Source organism: Rattus norvegicus, chromosome 1, assembly GCF_036323735.1.
Source record: "Rattus norvegicus strain BN/NHsdMcwi chromosome 1, GRCr8, whole genome shotgun sequence".
NCBI lineage: Eukaryota > Metazoa > Chordata > Mammalia > Rodentia > Muridae > Rattus > Rattus norvegicus.
This window is the reverse complement of record NC_086019.1, coordinates 34946089-34967111: the sequence shown is the minus strand read 5'-3', so window position 1 is coordinate 34967111 and position 21023 is coordinate 34946089. Positions and strand designations below refer to the sequence as shown.

Here is a 21023-nt window from a genome sequence, read left to right as displayed (position 1 = left end):
CATCACAACCTCAGGTTCCTACAATAGGAGATCAAATTCTAGTCAAAGCTAAGGTGGCCTCAGCAAGAAAACAAGATGGAGGAGCCTCTGCTCTATCTTGCCCTGTCACAGTGTTTTTGTCTGTATTTAAAAAAAAAAAATCAATGCCAGATTTGATCCCAGGTTTCTGCTTCTAGTTCTTCAGCAATTCTAAAGTGTGGGAATATTTGCTCCCCAATCATTGCTATTGTTAGTGTCTTCATCTGAACCTGTCTGTCTGAGGGACTTTTTGTTTTGCTTTGATTGTAGTGAATATTTGCTTCCTGAGTCTGCTCATTTGTAGCTGTGCTTCCAATATTTCACCCTGTTTCCAACTGTTCGTTGCTTCTAATAGTGCAGTTCTCACATTCTAAGATGTTATATAGTTTTCTCTAGGGTATTTTCCTACATCATTGCTGGTAATTTTTAGTTTTCACAAACCTTGTGGATTTGTGGGGTTTTTCTTTTTCTTTCTATTTTTTTTTCACCTTGCCAAATTTGAGGGATTTTTAGTTTTTATTTTGTTTTGGTTTGTTTGCATTTTACTAAGATTAGTTTTGGCAAATACAAAGCCTTTTGAGTTTTGTTTCTCTTTTATGTAATCTTTATATTTTTGAGATTATAATTACACCACTTCTGTCTGTTTTCTCCCCTTAACTCCTCACATACAACCTCCACGTCCTCTGTTTCAAATCCACGACCTAATTTTCCTTAACTCTGTGTGTGTGTGTGTGCGCATGTGTGCACGTGCATGTGTGACTGTGTATTTGTGTACATGTGTGCATAAATTCCAAGTGCATAAATATAACCCTCTCTGTCCTCTTTAAATGCTCATATTCACCTTGGTTGACGCTCACTTTTTCTAACATTTGAGCTAAATACTAATACTTAATAATTGTTAATTGCTGATTTTTAATTATAAATACATCATTGGATCTTTATCTAATATTGGGCACATTCCTACATTTTTGTGTGTTTGGGGGCCATTTCTTGTTAGGGATTCTATTGCAGTAATATACATCAAGACCAAACACAACTTAGGGAGAAACTTAGGGTTGATTTCAGCTTGTTCTAAGCAACAATCCACTACTTGTAGGCATAAATTTTTTGCAACCTACCTTTAGTAAGGGTTCAACCTCTTCTCTAGCCCACAACACAGCAGATGTAGTGGAAGATGAAAGTTATTAGGACATGGGGGAAGTGGACCTGTTCAGCAATAGTTCTTTGGGAGCAAGCTGAATCTTCTGTCCCAGAGCAAACACCATATACGACTCAGCAGCTGCAGACCAGTCCTGTATGCAGGCAGACACCACACATAAACTGACAGCTACGGTGCAGTGCTTTAGGCAGGCAGACTCCAAGCAAGAACCAGCAGCTGAAGTTCAATCCTGAGGAAATCAGCCTGAGATGAGGCTGCAGATGTGGCCAAAGAAGTGAGAAGTGCTCAGGAACCTCATGAGCAGTTCTTGGGTGAGCTTCTCTCAATAGCATCATTACAAGTTGAGCTCAACAATCTATGTAAGGTGAACCAATACATGGGAGTTTATATAAATTCATCACACATTTTTTCACAAGTCTACTATATCAAAATATCCTTTCATCTGTGTCTGCTTCAGGAAAACATTCTTTCTTGTGTTTGCTTTAGCAAGACATCTTTTCACCTACGTGCCCCAGCAAAACATCATTTGATGTAATTAACTTTCCAAAGAAACTAGACATTTCCACTTCAGCTACCAAGAGGAGTAAAGGTAGGACCCTGGAAGTAGAAACAGAGTCAGAAGCTGTGGAAGCATTATGCTTACTGGATTTCTTCTCTTGGCTTGCTCATTTTTTTTCTTTTTTTCTTTTTCTTCTTTTTTTTTTACCATCTAGGATCATCTGGCCAGTGGAAACACTATCCATGGTGAGCTACAAGGACCTCCCGCATCAATTATCAATCAAGGAAATGCACGAGAGACTTTCCTACAGGCCAAGTTGATGGTTGCATTTTCTCAACTGGGAGTCCCTCTTCTTAGATAACTCTAGCTTGTGTCAAGTTGACAGAAAACTAGCTAGCCCACTGTGCTCTACAACAAACACCTGGAAACCATGGATAGATTGCCTTCCTTTCTGAGCTAAGCACTGGGTTGTATGACGCTCCCAGGAAGCTGTGGAGGAAGCTCTTAGGAGGTAAAGCCAGGCTGCTGTCCATGGCTCAGAGTCGAGGAGTTGGATGTTCAGCTACAGAAATAAACACGAAGGCTCCTGCTAGCCTCTGTATGAGAAATGGGAGGACTATCTTCTTTCACAGAGGACATGCAGATGCAAGAGGGGAGTTGCAGCTCTGTAGAGTATTTGGCAGCAGAGTTGAAAATCAGTGACATCAGCAAGGGCCTCTTTTTGTGTTTGAATGTTGATGAGTTTTGAAATGGAGGAGGAAATAATCGGTGCTTCACAGAGGCATGTGTAAGATACGCAGCTGTGGGTAAGGCCACTCTGAGTGTGGGAATCCCTAGCAGGTTTCCAGAGCAGAAGAATAACAGACCTTTAATTAGATTTAGTAGGAGATTTTAGCAGCAGAGGGAAGTTAAAACCACCCTTTTGCCAAGTTCTGGGGTTTTATTAGATTTTGGAGTCAACCTTGGGACAAGAGCTAAATGCTGTCCAAAAAGGCCAAGGTCAAAATGAGGCCTGCTGGAGATAATGCTCTCTTTATCTCTAAATTGTGAGAGTGTTGGAAGCACAAAAGTGTTTTAAAAGTCATTCGAGTAATTGGTAGGAATTGCAGTTTGGAGAAATTGATTCACATGAAAGAATCTGAAAATAGGAAGCCCATTAAATAAACACCAGGATAAGGAGGGCATTTTCAACATTTTAGGGCCCAGCAAGAGCACCCCCTCACTCCCGTCTCCATAGAAGACACAGGTTAATAGACCTCTGCCTGCCTGTCATGAGCTTCTGGACAATCACTCTCACCAAATGTTCACTCAGGTATCTGTCAGTGAGTACAGGAACTACTCAGAAAGCTTGAGAAACAGAGTCTTGACACCCTGCTGCCCTGGGTGTGCACGGTCCAGGGGACACACAGATAATGAACAGAAAGATGGCATGACCCCAGAGCTCTCACAGAGACTGGCTGTTGGGGGAGTTGGACAGAGGAAGGGCTAGAGGAGCCGGGGCTCAGTGTTATAGGAGCTCATGTTATAGATGCTGCTGCTCATCTGGAGGTCAATACTGAAGGCTTTCCTGCTCTGATACTGGAGACCTGGGAGGCAACAGTTGTCTTCACAGTGAGATCCATGTCAATTCAAATGACAGGATGCAGACACGCTTTTCTGCATACATTTTAATAAGATTACACAGTGAGGAAGAATTGCTGTAGGGCAAGACAGGGCTGAGGAGGGGACAGGCAGGGGACCAAAGCACAGGACTGTAGGGAAGCATGGCTGCTTCACAGCTCCAAGGAGACTCATGGGCCTTTGGAGTTTGGACTTTGTCATAGATGACAGACATGATTTGATTCAACCCGGCAGTAACCTGACATCATTGCAATTGCCCTTTTCTCTCCTTGCTCTTCCCCTTCTCCCAGCCTGGGTGCTCCCAGTCCTGAAAGCTGCTGTATCATGGATCTTGGAATCACTGGGTCTGTCACAGTGTCATGGAGTTTGATGGTTTTGAATCCCTGCCTGAGGTTCTCTGTTAACTTTCTGTGGTGCGGTGGGGCTCCTAGATTTGGAAATCACAGCTTCTTGCCTGGGTGCTGTGGTTTCGAATACCTGAGCATATGAGAATGTCTCTCTGCTCCAGTTCACATCGGCTGACCCCCTACTAGGCTAGGCTGCCATCTTCTCTAGTGCCTCTCCTGGAATTTATCATTTAGTTTTGAGCCTCCTAGTTTGCCTTACAGCTGCATGTTTCTCGTCTTTCCCAATGAACTCTTATGTCCTTGAAACACAGCTCAGACAGCACTGGGCTCATTTGCTTTTTCAGCTCAGTTCTTCACACTCTTGTGAGGATGAGCAAGATGTCACTTCGAGAAATGACTGAAGGAGAGGTTAAATTGAATATGTGCACAGTTGCTGGAAACAAGCACTAGATCCATAAGCATTTGTGTGTTATGAGAATGAACCCATGATCATCACTATCTTATGATAACAGCTGCTGCAATGAAACACCATGATCAAAGCAATTTGGGTAGGGAAGGACTTGTTTGGTTATGCTTCCAAATCACAGTTATTTACTGAGGGAAGTCAGGACAGGAACTCAAACAAGGCAAGGACCTGGAGGGGAGATAGGAGCTGATGCAGAGCCATGAAGGGGTGCTGCTTACTGACTTGCTCCCCATGGTTTTCCCAGCCTGCTTTCTTATAAAACCCAGGACCACCAGGTCAAGGATGACACTACACACAATAGGCTGGGGCCTTGCACATTAATTACTAGTTAAGAAAATGCTTTCTAGGTTTGTCTGCAGCTCAGTCTTATGAAAGCATTTTCTCAGTTGAAGTTCCCTCCTCTCGGATGACTTTAGCTTGCATCAAGTTGACATAAGACCAGCCAACCCAGACCTTCAAGTGAATGCAGTCAGCATTGGCTGCTCTGCATAATGTGGTCTAGAAAGTGTCCATGGATGACGTGCTTCAGTTTCTTCAAGGGCACAGGACCTTTCTGGAAGAGCAGGGCTTGGGACACATGGCATGTGGTCAATGCACACTTAGCCACACCAGGTGCTCTGCAGGTGGAGAGAGCTCAATCCCAGGAAGATAAAATTTGTGACTGCAGGCATCTTCTGTGCTTTTCTATTGGCCAGCAGGTATGCTGTTCGAATCTGTGCGGCTTGCCATATCAGAGCTTCCCTGCAAGAAAACCCCCAAGGTCTTGCACGCAGAAGCTTAACAGAAATCCACTTATGTAAAACCATAAAGCAAGTTTCTCTAAAGACCCAGTGAGGTGGACCCCAAATGGCCCATTTCATCTGTGCTCTCCAAATATTTCCTCTGAGTTCTCCCAGCTCAGGACTGTATTTTCACATCGTGGGTTTTTTATCATCACTCCTGGAATATTAAAATATTAAAAACATGAAAATTCCAGAGAAATCGCATCTGCAGTCAGCCATCCCCCCACCTCTGCAGGGACACCTCACACCAGCATGGCCTTTCTCTTCTTTGACCTTCAGTGAAGACATGCCTTAAGTAGGTCTGGATTTCAAAACCAACACTTACTGATTTGGGTTGGAAAATTCCTGTGTCCCCTTCCATGGGTTCCCAGATGCTTATAAAAAAAATGCTGAATCTGCACTCACAGCATCCAGCGCAGGATGGAGACAGTCCTATGGCCAGACAAGTTTTCTACAGAGATCAAACTTTAAACTGGTATGTTACCTAGATTTTCCCCTAGCCCATTTTCTTTATTTTAGAGAACTTCTAGTGTGCATGTGCTTATGCGTGTGTGTGTGTGTGTGTGTGTGTGTGTGTGTGTGTGTGTAAGGAAATAGTTGTTGCATCTAAGATGGGACTGTGGTCTCTCCATCACTAGATGTCCTAATGAGAACAAATATGAGTGATGAGGGAGCCTCATGCCCATCAATAGAAGTCATTTATTGGACTCTACATGAGTTATAATAAATCTTGTTGGATTAAGCCATCAAGTTATGTATTTCTTATCACTCACTACTATTGGGGTCTAGAGTCAGCAGATGATAACTCTGGAGTTCTTTTTATTGTTTTGAAGACAGGATCTCACTGTGTAGTCTAGGCTAGCCTGGAGCTTGCTATGTAGACCAGACTGGCTTCAGACTCACAGATAGCAACCTGCCTTTGTCTGCCTGATCTGTGGATTCAAGGCAGATGCTCCCATGCCTAGCCCAGAAAGTATTCTTTAAAATTTTGTTTTTGAAAAACTTATGTATGTATACAATGGTATGTGACCATATCCTAATATGCCTGGGACATACCAACTCATTTCCCTGTTTCCTATATTCCTTGCTGTTTATTATCATTAAAAATCCCTCAGTCCAATCAGTGCTTACTATATGCAAAAGGGAATAGGGTGTGCCATGGGCAACATACTGGTGTCCTGCTGTGGGAAGTGACTCCTTTCCCTCAGCAGAAATGTACCTGCAATAGTTCCTCTGCTAGGGAGGGGATATTGGAAGTCCTTCCTCCACTCACACTTGAATGTTGGCGGGCTTGATCTTTTACTGGTCTTGTGCAAATAACCAGAGTTGTGAGTTGACTGTGCCTCAGCCATGGTGTGCCCAGAAGACAGCATTTCACAGACTCCTCTCCATTTTCTGCCTCTTACAGTCTTTCTGCCCACTTTTCTGTGAAGTCCCTTGATCCTGGTAGGGGTGGCAGTGATATTGGATATTCCTCTATGGCTCATATTTCTCAGCACTTGGTAGCCAGTTCTGCATTGGCCATTACCCAGTGTGCATAAGAACATAAATATCAGAAAGGTAGTTAGTTCACCAGTAGGTTCCTCCATAGTATATGATCTCCTCATATATAGTCATGTGCTTTTGGCAAAGTTTATGGTACCAAATGTAAAATTCTTTCTGAGGAAAAGGTCTTAAATCCAATCAGAATATGGTTGGTTATTCCTATAAACATCATAGAACTGTTGTACCCAAAGGCATGACTTTCCTGGCACATCAGTATTGTACCATGCAGGATCCAGGTCTGGGTAAAAAAATGGATGTCATTGCCTCCAGAAGGCCCACATAGAACCTTCCAGATCTGTGAAAGCCATTTAGCCAGAAGAAAGATTTCTAGTCAGTTCACAATTGACTTCTCAATGGTCTGTAACCAGAGTGGGAGGTGTCTAGATGCTACAAAGAATAATTTTGTGAAGGTGCTTTATAAGGCTGGACACAGTTAAGGAAGACTGAGGGTTTATGGCACCAGGACTAAAGGCATTTGAAAGCTGTCTCTTGGTTTGAAGGACATGGGGCAGAGTTATTCCTAGGCGATGCTGAGACCTTGGCCTGGAGGAAGGAACCTGCAGAGAGCAGCTCTGGAATCGGGAAGAGCGGATAGGTGGGTGAGCATCCTGAAGCATGGCAGACACTGGGTGGGCACAGTGGGTGCCCTCATACCAGACCTAAGCAGCCCTTCCGTGGCAGGAAGACTCACCACTGAGTTATGTTCCATATGATACGTATGTTAGATCTGGGGCAAGAGGAGACTGTGGGGTAGAAATAAGTTCCAAAGAGGCCAAAATAATACATTTTGGTGCAGGCATGTTAAGTCAAAAAGAACTGTGGTCAGCCTGTAGGTCAAGTGGGGTGGGTGCAGCCAGCAGGCTTGTCTTTTAGTCTGTGCTTGTTTTTTCCTTCTCCACAGCGCTCTTCTCCCTGGGGGACTGAAGGCTCACCACAGAGCTGTGTTTCTAGGCTTATGATTTCCATTGCAGATTTCTTTAAAGCCAGGGGAATGTAAACAGCATCGGCAGGGGTTCACTTTCTGAGCATAATTGCTGGCTCTGAATCCTCCTTCTCAGATCTCATTTCAATTAAACCCAACACCACTTAGTGTTTCTCTACTGTGTTTACAGATACCAGGCTCCACTCAAGATGACAGGAGAACCCCTACAATCTGACATCGCCTATTCATCCGTCAGCCAGGCAGGCGGTGAGTGAGTGCAGCAATACCCCATTCACCATCTTGCCTTCTGCCCTGGTTGGTTCTAAGCATGCCAGTAGGAAGTTGTAATTAAAATCAAATGTAGGGGTCTGTCACCTTCAAGAGCCCGCAGTGGATGGTACACAGTGAGATATTGACAGTGCTCTCCAGTGTCCTCTGAATCTGGATCTGCTCTATCCTGGTCCTTCCAGGCTCTGTGAACTGGACAGGATAGACTTTCAGGACTCTCTCTTCTCAAGCACTAAACAGGCAGGGGACAGTGGTGCCTTCCCTGTTTCACTGACTGTGAGACTCGACAAGTTCATGTAAGGCCACAGATCACAGGCTGGCTGGAGTGAAGGTGTTGTTTTCCTATAAGCCCTGTGTAAGTACAGATTATACTGTGGAGCACCTGTCAGTTTCAATAGTTAGGAGAAAAGCCAACATGTGTTTGAAGGGAAGGACTGAGCTCGTGGAGAGCAAGGAACCCAGCTGGAGACTCTCATGGGCACAGAAAGAAGCAGGTCCTGTGCTGAATTATGGGAGTCAGCATGAAGAATGTTGAATGAGGGTGAATCTGATGTACAGGCTGATCTGATGCAGCCCCAGGCTGAGGATGTCACCAGCACCATGGCATGGAAAGTCAGGAATACTTTGTGGAGCCTCTGTGTGGGGTGTGACACAGCCAACACCTTGAACTCAGATCTTTGGCCTCCAAAGCATTGAAAGGGGCAAGTGCTCTTGATTAAATGGCAGCTACCTTGTGTTCATTTATTGAAGCTCCCACAGAAACTAAGGCACGCACGTTCAGATGTTCTCTTGAAGACTTCCAGCGCAGGCCCTAGTTTTCCTTGCTGCCTACTGTGCACTTCATATCCTACAAAACAGTCTGCAGATTTTCCTTAGGGAATTGTGGGGAAATATAGACTCTCTCTCTGAAGCCCAGGTTGTTCTGGAACACTCTGTAGCCGAGGGTGGCCTTAAGCTTATGACTTTCCTCTTTAGCCAACTGAGTGCTGAGGGGTGTCTCTCTCTCTCTCTCTCTCTCTCTCTCTCTCTCTCTCTCTCTGTGTGTGTGTGTGTGTGTGTGTGTGTGTGTGTGTGTGTGATGATGCCACATGTTTAGAGAATCTGCTGCTCAAGTAGCAGCCATATTCTGGAACCCGACTCATCTTCAGAGCATGTCAAGGAAGGCTGCTGGTTCCTGAGAAAAAGGCAAAACCACATGACCCCAGTGCCCTCGAACGGAGGTTATGGCTTTAGATATTTGTGATTCCTGATCTACAGAATAGCTGTTTCCTGTGCAATTGGCTTTAGATTGTGCACTAAGGTCCTGTAGGAATGGACTGAGTCTATCTGAATAATCCAGACTAGTCTTTCAGATCAGTGGCCAGGCAAGGTAACATATAGACTGTGGGTATGGAGCCATTGTGGGTGTGGATTGTGTACCAAGGAGGTGGAAGCATAGACACCAGAAACGCCAGCAGAGAGTGAGCCAATGTCAAGGATGCTTTGCTAAACTCCTACAGCCACTGAGAATGCAAATGATAGCAAATCTCTAGAGATCCCTTGCTGAGTACCTTCCACGCCGTGCTAGACTCCGAGCTCTCTGCTGTAGGGATCTCATCGTCTGCCTCCATTACCCAGATACTTACTCAAAGACTGTCCAGTGCAATGGCCTAATTCTCATTAAGTAATCCAGTTACCGAGCTGGCCCTGGTGTCATCCAGCAGACGGTACCAAGCAGGAAATAGCCAGAATTTCTCACTAGATTCTCTTTCTCTTGGGTCTGGCTCTGTTTTGAGATAAGAACATGAGTCCTAAGGCCCCTTTCTCCCCTCCTGTGATTCACTTTCTGTGGTCCACTTGTTAGCCTGTTTTTGTACCATTGTTCTAGTCAACAAGAGATGTCATGATTTCTTAATATTATGGAGGGTTCTATATTTTTTGTTAACATGAAGGAGTGTTTGGACCTTGCTTAGAGGTATTTCTCTTATAAAATGAAAAAAATTACGTAAAAGTACAATGGACTATTGAAATATTAGTCAGAAAGAGATTTAGAGTGAACACCCAGATGGAGTAATCAAGCCCACATTATCTCAGCACAAGCTCTCACTGAATGTCCCGAAGTCAAGTTCCTTCCTCACAGGGTGGGGATGCTCGAAATGTTTCTGTCTTTAAACCATAGCAATCCTGACTTCGCAGCACCTGCCATGCATCCATGCTATCGGACATCACCTTGGGATGTTAGCAGGAGGAAGTTATTCCCAGCTTCGAGCTTAATCTGAAAACCCCTTCTGCTGTCCCCTGCCCCTCGATCTCCTAAAATGATTTTCAAAACACGTGTAAAGAACCTGGTTTTGATTTCTTCTGTCACCTGTGGCTTGCAGGAGAGCGAGCAGTGGTTCCTTTCCTGCCACTCATGAAAGTAATTCTATGTGGGACTTAGGGTGGAGACTCGGAAGTGCGAGTTGTGTCTACTGAACCTAGGGAGAGAAGGCTGATGACACTGTAGGGGATGTTTCTCCCTCCTCCCACCTCTGACTGAAGTAGTCTGAGGCTGTGTTCACCGTGTGATTTGAAGGAAGACTGGGGAATGCTGTTTGCAAGACTCAGGAAATGGGAAGGATTGTAGGAACCATTGATAGTGGTGAAGCCATTTGACACGAGTGGTGTCATTTATGGTATGCGAGAAGGTAGTGGATCACCCGACACCTGTCTTATTGGATGAAGTGTAATGAATGTGGCAGCACCTTGGTGTGCTCATGTCTACGTCACAGCAGGCAGTGAAACAGGAAATCTGTATGCTCCTTGGGGGTTTATAATGCGGTCTGTGCACATTACTAGATGTCTCTGCAGGTTACTTCCAAGCCATTGTTTGTTGATTCCATTGCACTTGTCAAGATCTACAGCCTGGGGCTAGTGGGGAACACCCTTGTTATTAATGTCACATAAATACTTGTCTCAAAGCAGCATCCAAGACACACATAGATTTTGTACTTCTAGCACTCTCAGAGTAGTCTAGTCATTCCTAGTCTTCTTACCATGAATCATCACAATGTATCACCCATTTCTGTTTCTTTAAGCCACATGGTAATTCTGATCTCTAATCAAGACACTCAACTGCAAGAGGAAAGCCCAGAGTCACCACCATGCAACTAAATACTTGCATGCCATGGCATTTTCTGATTGTGTGATTTGAGATGAATTCCATGATTTCTGGCTAGCCATTTATCAGCATGCAAATATATGGCATGGGTGGTATTTGTTGTGAAAAGTTCTGCCGAAATAACAGTGTAGCCTGAGTGCTCCTATGAGGATGCAGTGCTAGAATGACAACGCCACTGAATAATTACACTCCACTTCAGCCAGCATGCATACAACCCTTTCTCTGATGCAAAGAAAGCACCATGGCTTTACAATTCCTTGCCAGGAAAACTCGACCCTGGGGCTGGAAAGAAGGCTTATCAGCTGAAAGCACTTGCTGTTCTTTCACTCACAACAGGTGGCTCACAGCCTTCAGTTCCTAAGGGTGTGCTGCTCTCTTCTGCCCTCTGCTGGTACCTCCTCTAAAATGTGAACACACACACACACACACACACACACACACACACACATGCACGCACGCACCACTCACACACGCACGCACAAACACGCACACGCACACAAATAAATTTAAATAAAAGTTAAAAGACAACCTTGTACAGAGTTTCATTTGTAGGTACACTTTAATCTTCTTCTGGGTTTTGATTAGTAATAAGGTCTTGCACCTACCTTGTCTGAACCCATACCTACTTTGTAATTTGTGTAATGAGAGAAGAGCTTAGCTTTTATAATTCTTTTCTCCCTCTTTCACTTTTTATTTGAACAGAACATTGACTCATCGCCAGCAGAAATATAACATGTAGGGATTTTTATATTTAAAATCATCACAATGGCTCGGGGTGTAAGTCAGTGGTGGAGGACTTACATGGCACACTGTAGCTATAATCTCTGGCAGTGAGATGAGTGGATGAATGATGGATAGATAGATGGATAGATAGATAGATGGATAGATAGATGGATAGATGATGGATAGATAGATGAGAGAGAGAGAGAGAGAGAGAGAGAGAGAGAGAGAGAGAGAGAAGGTTATGCACTTTGGGTGATTTATTTTATGGGTCACCTTGACATGGCCACACACTCCTTGAATATTCATTATTCTATGTGTTTCTGCAACAATCTTGTGAATAATGGCAACATTTCAACAGTAGCTGGAGTCAGACAGAGAGCCCTCTATAATGTAGGTGATCTCTATCAGTTGATCTGGTCAACTGATAGAGCTATACATTAACGCACAGGAAGGACAACCTACCCTGATTGCAGGAGGGCAGAGTTCTCCAACAGAAGGGCTTCTCAGTGCATTGTAGCAATCATAGCTTAGTCACTGAGCTCTCCTGGGTCTCTAGCCTGCTGACTTTACAATGGAATTGCATTCTCCTCTAGCCTGCCCTGAAGAATTTGGACTTAGCAGACTCGACAACAAACCCAAGTACAAATTCTACACCACAAATTCCCTACCATGTATCTGTGCATAGGCACTGTTGTATCCTTGCATGCATATGTACTGTGAGCTCCTGTGTCCTTGTGCAGAAGCACTGTTGTGTCCTTGCATGCATATGCACTGTGAGTTCCTGTGCCCTTGTGCAGAAGCACTGTATATATTCCCGTTGGTTCTGTTTCTCAGATGATCCTGATTGAAGGGCTTTCTAACCCAGGAGTAGAAAGAATCACTTCACTCTGGTTTGCCTTATCTACTCTTATTTCTCTGTGCCCCACCTCATGTCCAAAACCCACGAATCTCGGCAGAGATAGTAGCAAGTCCCCTTCAGAACAACGTGGCAGGAGCACAGAATGGCATTCTGAAATGTTCACCAGGAATATACAGAGGATGACATTTTCGCACACTTCTAAGCTCCACACAGGGAAGTAGAAAACTGTCGAGAGGGCTGACTTTTGGCTGCATCAGCAGTCTCTATATGTTTTGTTAATTATTTTTAGGAAAATAATACAGTGAACATTTCAAAGCAGCTGGAAGACATTGTACACTCTCAATACAAAGAGATGATCTGCGTCTGAGATGACGCATGCGCCAATGGTCTTGATTTGTTTATTGCTCAATGTATACATAAAACATCCAACTGCACTACAGAAATACATGCAATTATAATGTGCCAATTAAAAACAAACGTAAATAGCATAGCAAAATATATGCCACTAATAATGCAGCCTAGGTTGCGAGAGGAAAAGGACATCAAAACTGCATTTTGGCTTCGGAACACCTAAAGAAATGAGTTTTTCAATGCCATGTATTTAAAAAAGACAGAAGCCATCTCATTTTGAATGGTGCATGAAGCTCCGGGCAGTTTGGTTTAAATGAAGACTATATATACCCAGTGAGAAACCCAGGGTACATGCTTATAAAACAGCACGATCTAAGCATACTGAATGTATTTTGTGTATGTGTCACATGTTTATGCATCCACGGATGTGTGTGTACACGAATGCAACCATGCAAACTTTGTACAACATTTACAACATATGGAAGAAACACCCAATTTACAGCCCTCTTTCTTAGAAAGAATGTTTGGAGAACATTGAGTATCAACCTGAACCTCAGGACAGATGCTTGACAAATTTGCTTAGAGAAGGCACAATATTTTCTAAGTTCAGGTTTTTTTGAAAGGGCTTTAGAAGATAGTCAGACATTGTGAAAATATGTTAAAATGTCATAAAACATATTTGAGATTTGTTTATTTCAGCTGCAATAGTAGAGAACCAGCCAGACTGTCAGGCTCTAGCCTTCCTTGTGGCAAATCAGGAAGACAGGACAGGGACCACAGGAGGCCCAGTGTATGTAGACCCCTGGAATGAGGGAATAGGCAGGCTCTACTAGGTCATTGCCTCCCCAATGTGGAGACCTCAGCCGCACCTTTGTCCCTGAAACTGAGACTCAGCTAGTGTGCCTGTACCTGGGCTCCTGTGTCCTGCACCAGGACGCCCTGCCCCCAAGGGAAGGCTTTAACTAACTATGGATGAAATGATACAGGGGCAGTCATGTGTGCATGCCCCGCCCCCAAGGGAAGGCTTTAACTATGGATAAAACGATACAGGGGCGGTTATGTGCCCATGCTTTCTTGTACTAGTTCTTTTATAAAGGTTATTTCTAAATTTTATACCAACACATCGAAACATTCCTGTCAAATAGACAGAGGCCTAGGGATGCTTTGGGTAGGACTCCGTAGTATGGGTTCCAGTCATCCCAAAACGAGTTCATTCAAATCTAGTCTCAGCCTGTAGGCTTCGTCTACTGGGCCTCTCCCCTTCAGAGACCTTGAGTTGGCGGCCTAGGGTGCTTCCCACAGCTGCTCTCCTTTAGGGGCTCTGGTGATCAGTGTTGGTGCCCAGGATTGTGGTCAGGATGCAGCTCAGCGTTCTTTATAGACTCCACCCTCTCCTGTTTTATGGCCCCTCCATCCCTGGCTTGTCTAGGTTACTAACTTGATCCTTTTTATCTCCAAGCCTATGGAGGCACAACTTGGCTGCAGGTTGGGGGTCATCTTATGGCTGCCTTCTGTTTCTGTTTCTGACCTTGTTTTTTTTTTTTATTTTAAAATATTATATTTATTTAACAAATTTTACATAGTGAGGATGGATGATGTTATATATTGTCTAATGATTCCCATGGTCAAATGAATACTCCAATTCCCCCACAATGAATAGTAGGTCCCCAGAAATGGGCTTATCCCATTTATTTTTTAATTTTATATTCTCATTTTTCTAGGTAGCTCTATAGATCTGTTTACAAGATTAAGCTATCTTTCATATGTAAACACAAACAAGAGAGATCCTCCATCCCAATGAACGCCATCTGTCTGTCTGTCTGGAAGCAGTACACCTTCAGAACAGCTCCCAACTTTTGATCAGCTATCACTTTCTGTCCACACAGTAGCAAGACATAACCATGCTTTCTCTTCTATCAAAGGGGCTCAGCACGTGTTTCATTGCTCTAGACATTCATATTGAGTGGAGCTTATGACCACAAAGAAGAACTTGCAATAAAGTAAAAAGATTAGTGTCATTTAGAAAACTCTAGTAGTTAGAGCCCTGGATTGGAAAAAGTCTGCATCAGTTGGGAGACTTTTATTTTTCTAATTTGTATTTGGCAGCGTTAATGATCTGGAGTGTTCCGATAATTATGAAAGCAAGAAGGCCGGAAACATAACAAGATGCAAATTGCCTCATTCCCACAACCACACAGTGCTTAGATCCTCACAATGGCCGTTATTCAGAATTTTATACTTTCCCTGTTTTTCCGAGTTTCAAAGTGGCAATTTACTCTCTGGCAAGATGAGTATTTTGGTTGGTCTAAATGGTAATGTAAAACTGGAATAAAGAAAGGCTGCCAATCATGGACTCTCATAACTGGCAGTGAAGGCAATGTCTTCTGCATGGCAGGGGTTTTTAAGGAATTTCCAGTACATAATGTCTATTTTGATGGAGTAAGCTGGTGAATCCCTAATGAAGCACAGAGCAGACTCTTCATAGCACTCAAGTCAGAGCATCAGGGACAGGATCCAGCACTGAGGATTACCCCCTGCTACACCTCCCAAGAATTTATGGGCATCTTCTACAAGCATGCTGTATCTCAAACCCAAGGTTTCATACATGCCAGACAAGAACTATACCAGCTGTGCTGTATCAGCAGCCCCCCAATCCGATAGTTATGTATTTCAAAAGTTTAACTATGCAGTCAGTGTGTGTGTTTTAAATACACAGTAATTGGTGGCTATCGAGATATGAATGTGAAGCATTCCCCACAGGCACAAGTGATTGAACCCTAGAGGAATCCGGGCACTGTTTGTAAAGGTCATTGAACTTTTTTAAGGAGGCGGAGCCTTGCTAGAGGAAGTAGGTCACTGGAGGCGGGCCTTGAGGTTTTATGTCTGAGCTCCACTTCCTGTTCATGCCCAGTTTACCGGCTGTTCCTGAAATGTGACCTGCAGTATCCCACATCTTCTGTCTTGCTCTCACTACCAGGATGAAATGCACCGCCTTGAACTGTAAGCCTAAAGAAGTCCTTCATTCAAGTTGCTTCTTGTCAGGACTTTCGTTGAGGAATCCAGCCAGACAACTAAGATGGGAACACCGGTTCTCCTTTAGTAAGCTCTTGTTGAGGAGTTACCGTAGGTGTCAATTTTGCACTTGATATATTCAGCGAGGCATTACCGTCTGAAATGGACCAATGTATTCCTTGGAAGCATTTGGTTTCTAGGACAATCTGTTTGACAGTAAGGGTTCCAAAAGTCTTCTAAATAGAATACAAATTCCATAAAATAGAAGTAAGACAACATTTTGTTTAAGGGTCGATTATTATGTCTTTAGCAAATCAGCTTTGTGAGGAAAACTGCAGCCCCATGCTTCAAGGAGCTTGAATTGTGCCCACAACAAAGGTCCTGTTGTTGTTTCTGAGATTCAATGCCTGGGTTCCTCATCCCCTCTAAGTTTCACATTTCTCCATCTGAAAGAGGAGCTGATAATGCCGAAATGTGGGGGACATTTTATTTTAGGACAATGACTGGTTTCTTCTGCTATGCACACTTACTAACCAGCTGTTCACACCATATCATTTTGCTGTTTTCACTACAATTCCTGTTTACCATGTGACAGAGTTAGGAGCTAGTCTCTCTGATGAGACAAAACCACATTATTTGTGAATGACAGTACTCAAATTTGTCCCTTCCATGACACAAACCATTAGAACTGAAAAGTAGGTCATTTTGTCTAAAATGATGTAAATAGACAAGCAAGGCTAAGGGCCCTTGACACACCAAGAAAATAATTGCATTTTCTTCCATTAAATCATTTGGGCATCTAAGAACATAATGAAGACAAAGGGTTCCTCAGAAGCTGATGGGTGTCCTAGAGGCTAGGGACATGTTTGGGAGTTATTGATGTCTCGGGCTGAGGGACAGTGTGTGCACCTTGGCCTCAGCATAGGGTTTGCAGTGTGTTGGGTGGGTAGGTATAGCATCTTTTGAGGGACATGATGTAGTAGGCACATATGACACCTACTAGAACTCATCAATGCCACCTCTGGCTTGTGTGCCTTCATTTTAACTCACAGGAGGGTCTATGGATCAGTGTCTGTTTTGCCAGAATTGACACCTCATTTCCTTTTAAATGAGGCCATCCTCTTGAATATAGATGAGCTTTGAGACACTTTTCTCCATGAGAAAAAGTGTGGCATTGTCTCAGCACAAAAGTTGAGCACTGGCCCTGCTCCTGACCTTCTGAGGTTCCTCACTCAAGTAGCTGATGATGGCTCCACAAGTCAGACTCTGGGGAATGTCACAGTAGGAAGGAAGTGGCTGTCTTTCCTTCCTATGTAGGCAGGCAACCCTAGGGGACATCTTAGCAATTGGAAGCTATTCGGCTTGGGCTATGTCCAAAGTTGTACTTTACAGCAAGAACTATACTCACCCCACTCTGAACAATGCAATTAGCAACCTTGGACCAAGCTGCTTTCACACCTTATTCCAAACAGTAGAATACATTTCTCCTCTTAATGGCTATCAAACTTTAACAAGCTCTACCCCAGCTTAGTAGGGGAGTAGGGAAGCCACTCTGGCCTGAACTAGTTCTGAGTGCATGAACAATAAGGCAAACTATGTCCTTTGAGGAAATTTTTGGGAAGAATACCCTATTTACCATCTTAAGCCTATACATAATTGGGCATATATATGATTACAATCAGGTGCAACATGGGAAGTGGCATGTGTGGTAGCTTAACTTACTCTCTCATAATAGAACCATCCAAGCAGCTCTCCTTGGCAAACAAACTTCTGCTGAACCCCATTAATGGAGGCTCCAGGTCATAATCAGAGGCTATGAGCATCCCCATACCCATGGCCGCTGCCACTCTTGATGCCTCAGTTTCCTCTGTACTGTCACTCTGGAATAGAGTTTACTCACCATTTTTCAATCTATGTGAGCTTTTAGTTCCTTGAATCCAGAATTACCTAGCCCAGACATTAAATACTGGAGATAGCAGAGCTGCCATCATAGAAAGGGGTGACTTTAGTTCCTGGAAGAGCAGATTTCACAGAGGCAGCCTAGGTCAGAGTGAATGGCTCTGGATGCAGCTTCTTAGCAGGGATCCTTGTCATCTGTTTTAAGGCTGTTTTGTTTGTTTATATTTGTGTGTGTTTCTCTGTATGTCTGTGTGTGCTGTGTGTGTGTGTGTCTGTCTGTGTATGTGTGTGTCTCTGTGTGTGTCTGTGTTTGTTCCTGTCTTTATGTGTCTGTGTGCCTGTCTGTGTGTCTGTCTATCTGTCTCTGTGTGCATGTGTGAGTCTGTTTCTCTCTCTGTGTGTATATGTTTCTGTCTGTGCATGCATGGGTCTGTCTTTGTGCGTGCGTGTGTGTGTGTGTGTGTGTGTGAGAGAGAGAGAGAGAGAGAGGGAGAGAGAGAGAGAAAGAGAGAGAGAGAGAGAGAGAGAGAGAGAGAGAGAGAAAGAGAGAGAGAGGAGAGGAGAGGGGAGAAAGGATGAGGGGAGAAGGGAGAGGGAAGAGGGGAGAGGGGAGAGAAGGTTCATATAAGTGCCCATGGAAGTGTCAGGTATCATGTAGCTGGAGTCTCAGGTAGTTGCTAATATGGGTGCTAGGAACTGAACATCAGTCTTCTGTCATTAGTCTCTTAACCACTGAGTCAGCTTTCTGACCCCCAAATAAACTCATGGTCAGGACGACTGACTTTCCCCATGGAGCTGAACTAAGGCTCTGTTGGTATAAATGTCTGGGGCACACACGGCTCCCCCTGCACCTAAGATGTGAGGGCCATCGCCTCTCTGAGTGTTTGATGCAGTCTCTGGATGGGGGAGGGTGGGAAGAAGTGCTGTACATGTCTACAGATCCATGGTGTGAGATGACAGACTGGAGGACCACACACCAGGGACCAAGAGGATACGAGAAACAGAGGATTGGAGTAGATCCTGGTGCCTGGGCTATGAGTTAGGAATCGTCTGCAAGTCTCTGAAGCCTGTGAAGGATTGTAGTAGAGAGCCATGATGGGGTTCACTGAGAAGAAGCAGCATTGCCCAGTGGTTATGGATACGGGTTGCAGACCCCAAGGATCTGGCAGGGAGCTTCCCCCACCTCCCACCCACCACTTCCTACATTGCTACCTACAGATGCCCCGTAGATGTGAACTTCTCTCTTTCTCCGAAGGGATTTGCACACAGCCATGGTGTGTAGAAGAGACTAGCACCAAGGCAGATACTTGTGTCTCCTGACTGCCCCAGGTGTGGAGTGGCCTCTCACAGGGCTCCACCCCATCAGTTCTGTGGTCAAAGATACTACAATAGGAAGGCAAAAGGTCCCCAGAGAGGGCAGTAAGAAGCCAGTGTAACTCTGCTGCGTGTGGGAGAGCTTGGAGAAGCCTGGGCAGAAAGAGGCAGGCCGGTAGGGAGGATAGAGGGGCCAGCTGTACAGATCGGCTTCGGGAAAGTGTCATCCAAGAGGCTGGCCTCCATAGAAGGGAACTTTGGCTCAGTCTCAGATGAACACTGGCAGTGTTCCTGCCACATATGTGCAAAGCATCAAAGCCTATTGTATCACTGCTGACATTAAATGGCCAGCTGGGTTCTGCTGCTGTGGGTTTGCAAAACTCTCTCTGAAGAGCAAAGATGTCCCCTGGGCACTCGAGTGTTTAAAAGGTTCATTACAAGACTTAACTTCCTGTAACTCTAGTGGTTCCTTTTCCTTGGGTTCATTTGACTTAACAAAGAATCAACAGAACTTGGTGGCACATCTCATTCCCATGTGAGCTTCTCCGAATCCCCAAAACTCAACTTGGTCCTGTTTGTTCTAGCTTAGCAGCAGAGACTAAGGGTTTTCTCTCATTGTCCTTCCCTCCTTGGGATGCCCCTCACACTATGGACAACAGATGTACCCAAAGCGTACATACTTTCATGACCTGCCCGGGATAGGGCTTTCCTGGATAGTCCCTAACCACACAAATTGCAACTCTTAAAATGCTTTCAGGAAATAGCAACGAGATCCAGATTCCCCAAAGGCTTCGGAAGTGGGAAAGTCAAGAATGTGAGCTGTGTCCTTTAACTTTGACTCTTGACATCTCTTACTGTGTACTGGCCACCGGATGATGTATTATATTCCTGGCAGGAAATAAATTATGGATGTAAAAGTCATAAAGGTAATTTATAGATAGCTTCTGTTGCACTTAAAAATTAGCATTGGAAAATTGCATTGGCATTTGAATTCTGCCGTGTGGTCGATCAACTGCTTCTAGGATTCATTAGATCCTCTGGGTGCTGGGGGCTGTTGTTTTCAGGACAGGCTCCTGTCAGTTTGTCTGCTGTATCTTGGAAGGAGATCCCTGCTGTTAATGTATATTCCCATCTATCTCTGAAGTGAGAGAGAGGGAGGGGGAAATGCAGGGGTATATGGTAAGGAAGGGGAAAAGAAAAGACTAATTAGCTGTCTCTGGGGTTCTACAGAGGGGAACACACACTCTAAATCCCATAATACTATGTCCACCACACTACAGAAGAGCATTAAGTCCAGAACACAGCCTTATCTATCAATCCATCCACCATTTTCCCTAGACTAAATGCATCACAAGGGGAAGCTAACCTGCTTATTGCAAATTTCTATAGCTTGAACACAGATTAAAATTAATTTCTGCTGACATAAGTGATATTGGTTTCAGCAAAACCTCAAGATCCTATGTGGACATGATTGATGACTGACTTTTTATGTCTGTGGATCTTACTGGAAATAGGGTCTATCTGGCCCCCGATGTGGGACAAACTAGGTAAGAAATATAAGATAAGAAATGAGAAGGACTTTGATGCGAGGCAGAGCTCCAAAGAAAACCTACAGGGACCCTAGGAACTGAATTTCAGGTGTTGGTAGCACCTGGCTGTGAGCTGTGCCACATTTACCCTCAAGAAGTACAGTCCCTAGTTGATGCAATGTTGATTTGAAGGAGAGGGTGTGAAGGAGGAGGGAACCGGTAGGCGGGTCCTATCCTAGGTGCTCTAGGTTTGTGATGGGAACGTAGTCTTCTGGTTCTCCCGTTCCTCTTTGATAGGGTAGTCATTACTCCTCATTCACACCACCCCCTATCAAGTGGTAATATTTACATGATATATGGCATCTTGGTGTTCCCAAAAGGGTTCTGTTCAGAACAGGAGCTCATACTGAGGCAGGAGAATCTTGAGACAGCCTGGAATATAAAAGCAAGATACTGTCACAATAAAGCCACTGTGATGGTTTGTACATGCTCACCCCAGGGAGTGACACTATTAGAAGGTGTGGCCCTATTGGAGTAGGTGTCTCCCTGTG

At 44.3% G+C, this 21023-nt stretch overlaps 1 long non-coding RNA gene across 2 annotated transcripts in view; it reads left to right on the top strand.

The window, feature by feature from the left end:
* The first annotated feature begins 1888 nt into the window (after positions 1 to 1888).
* LOC134484858 (uncharacterized) overlaps positions 1889 to 21023 on the top strand; it is a 36751-nt gene continuing 17616 nt past the window's right edge. Inside the window, exons 1-3 of one of the 2 annotated variants that reach the window (XR_010062662.1) lie at positions 1889 to 1921; positions 6937 to 7031; positions 7549 to 7625. This is a non-coding gene — a long non-coding RNA (uncharacterized LOC134484858). Of the gene's footprint in view, positions 1922 to 5776; positions 7032 to 7548; positions 7626 to 21023 lie in introns of those variants that run through there. The other variant, XR_010062661.1, reaches the window with a different exon arrangement.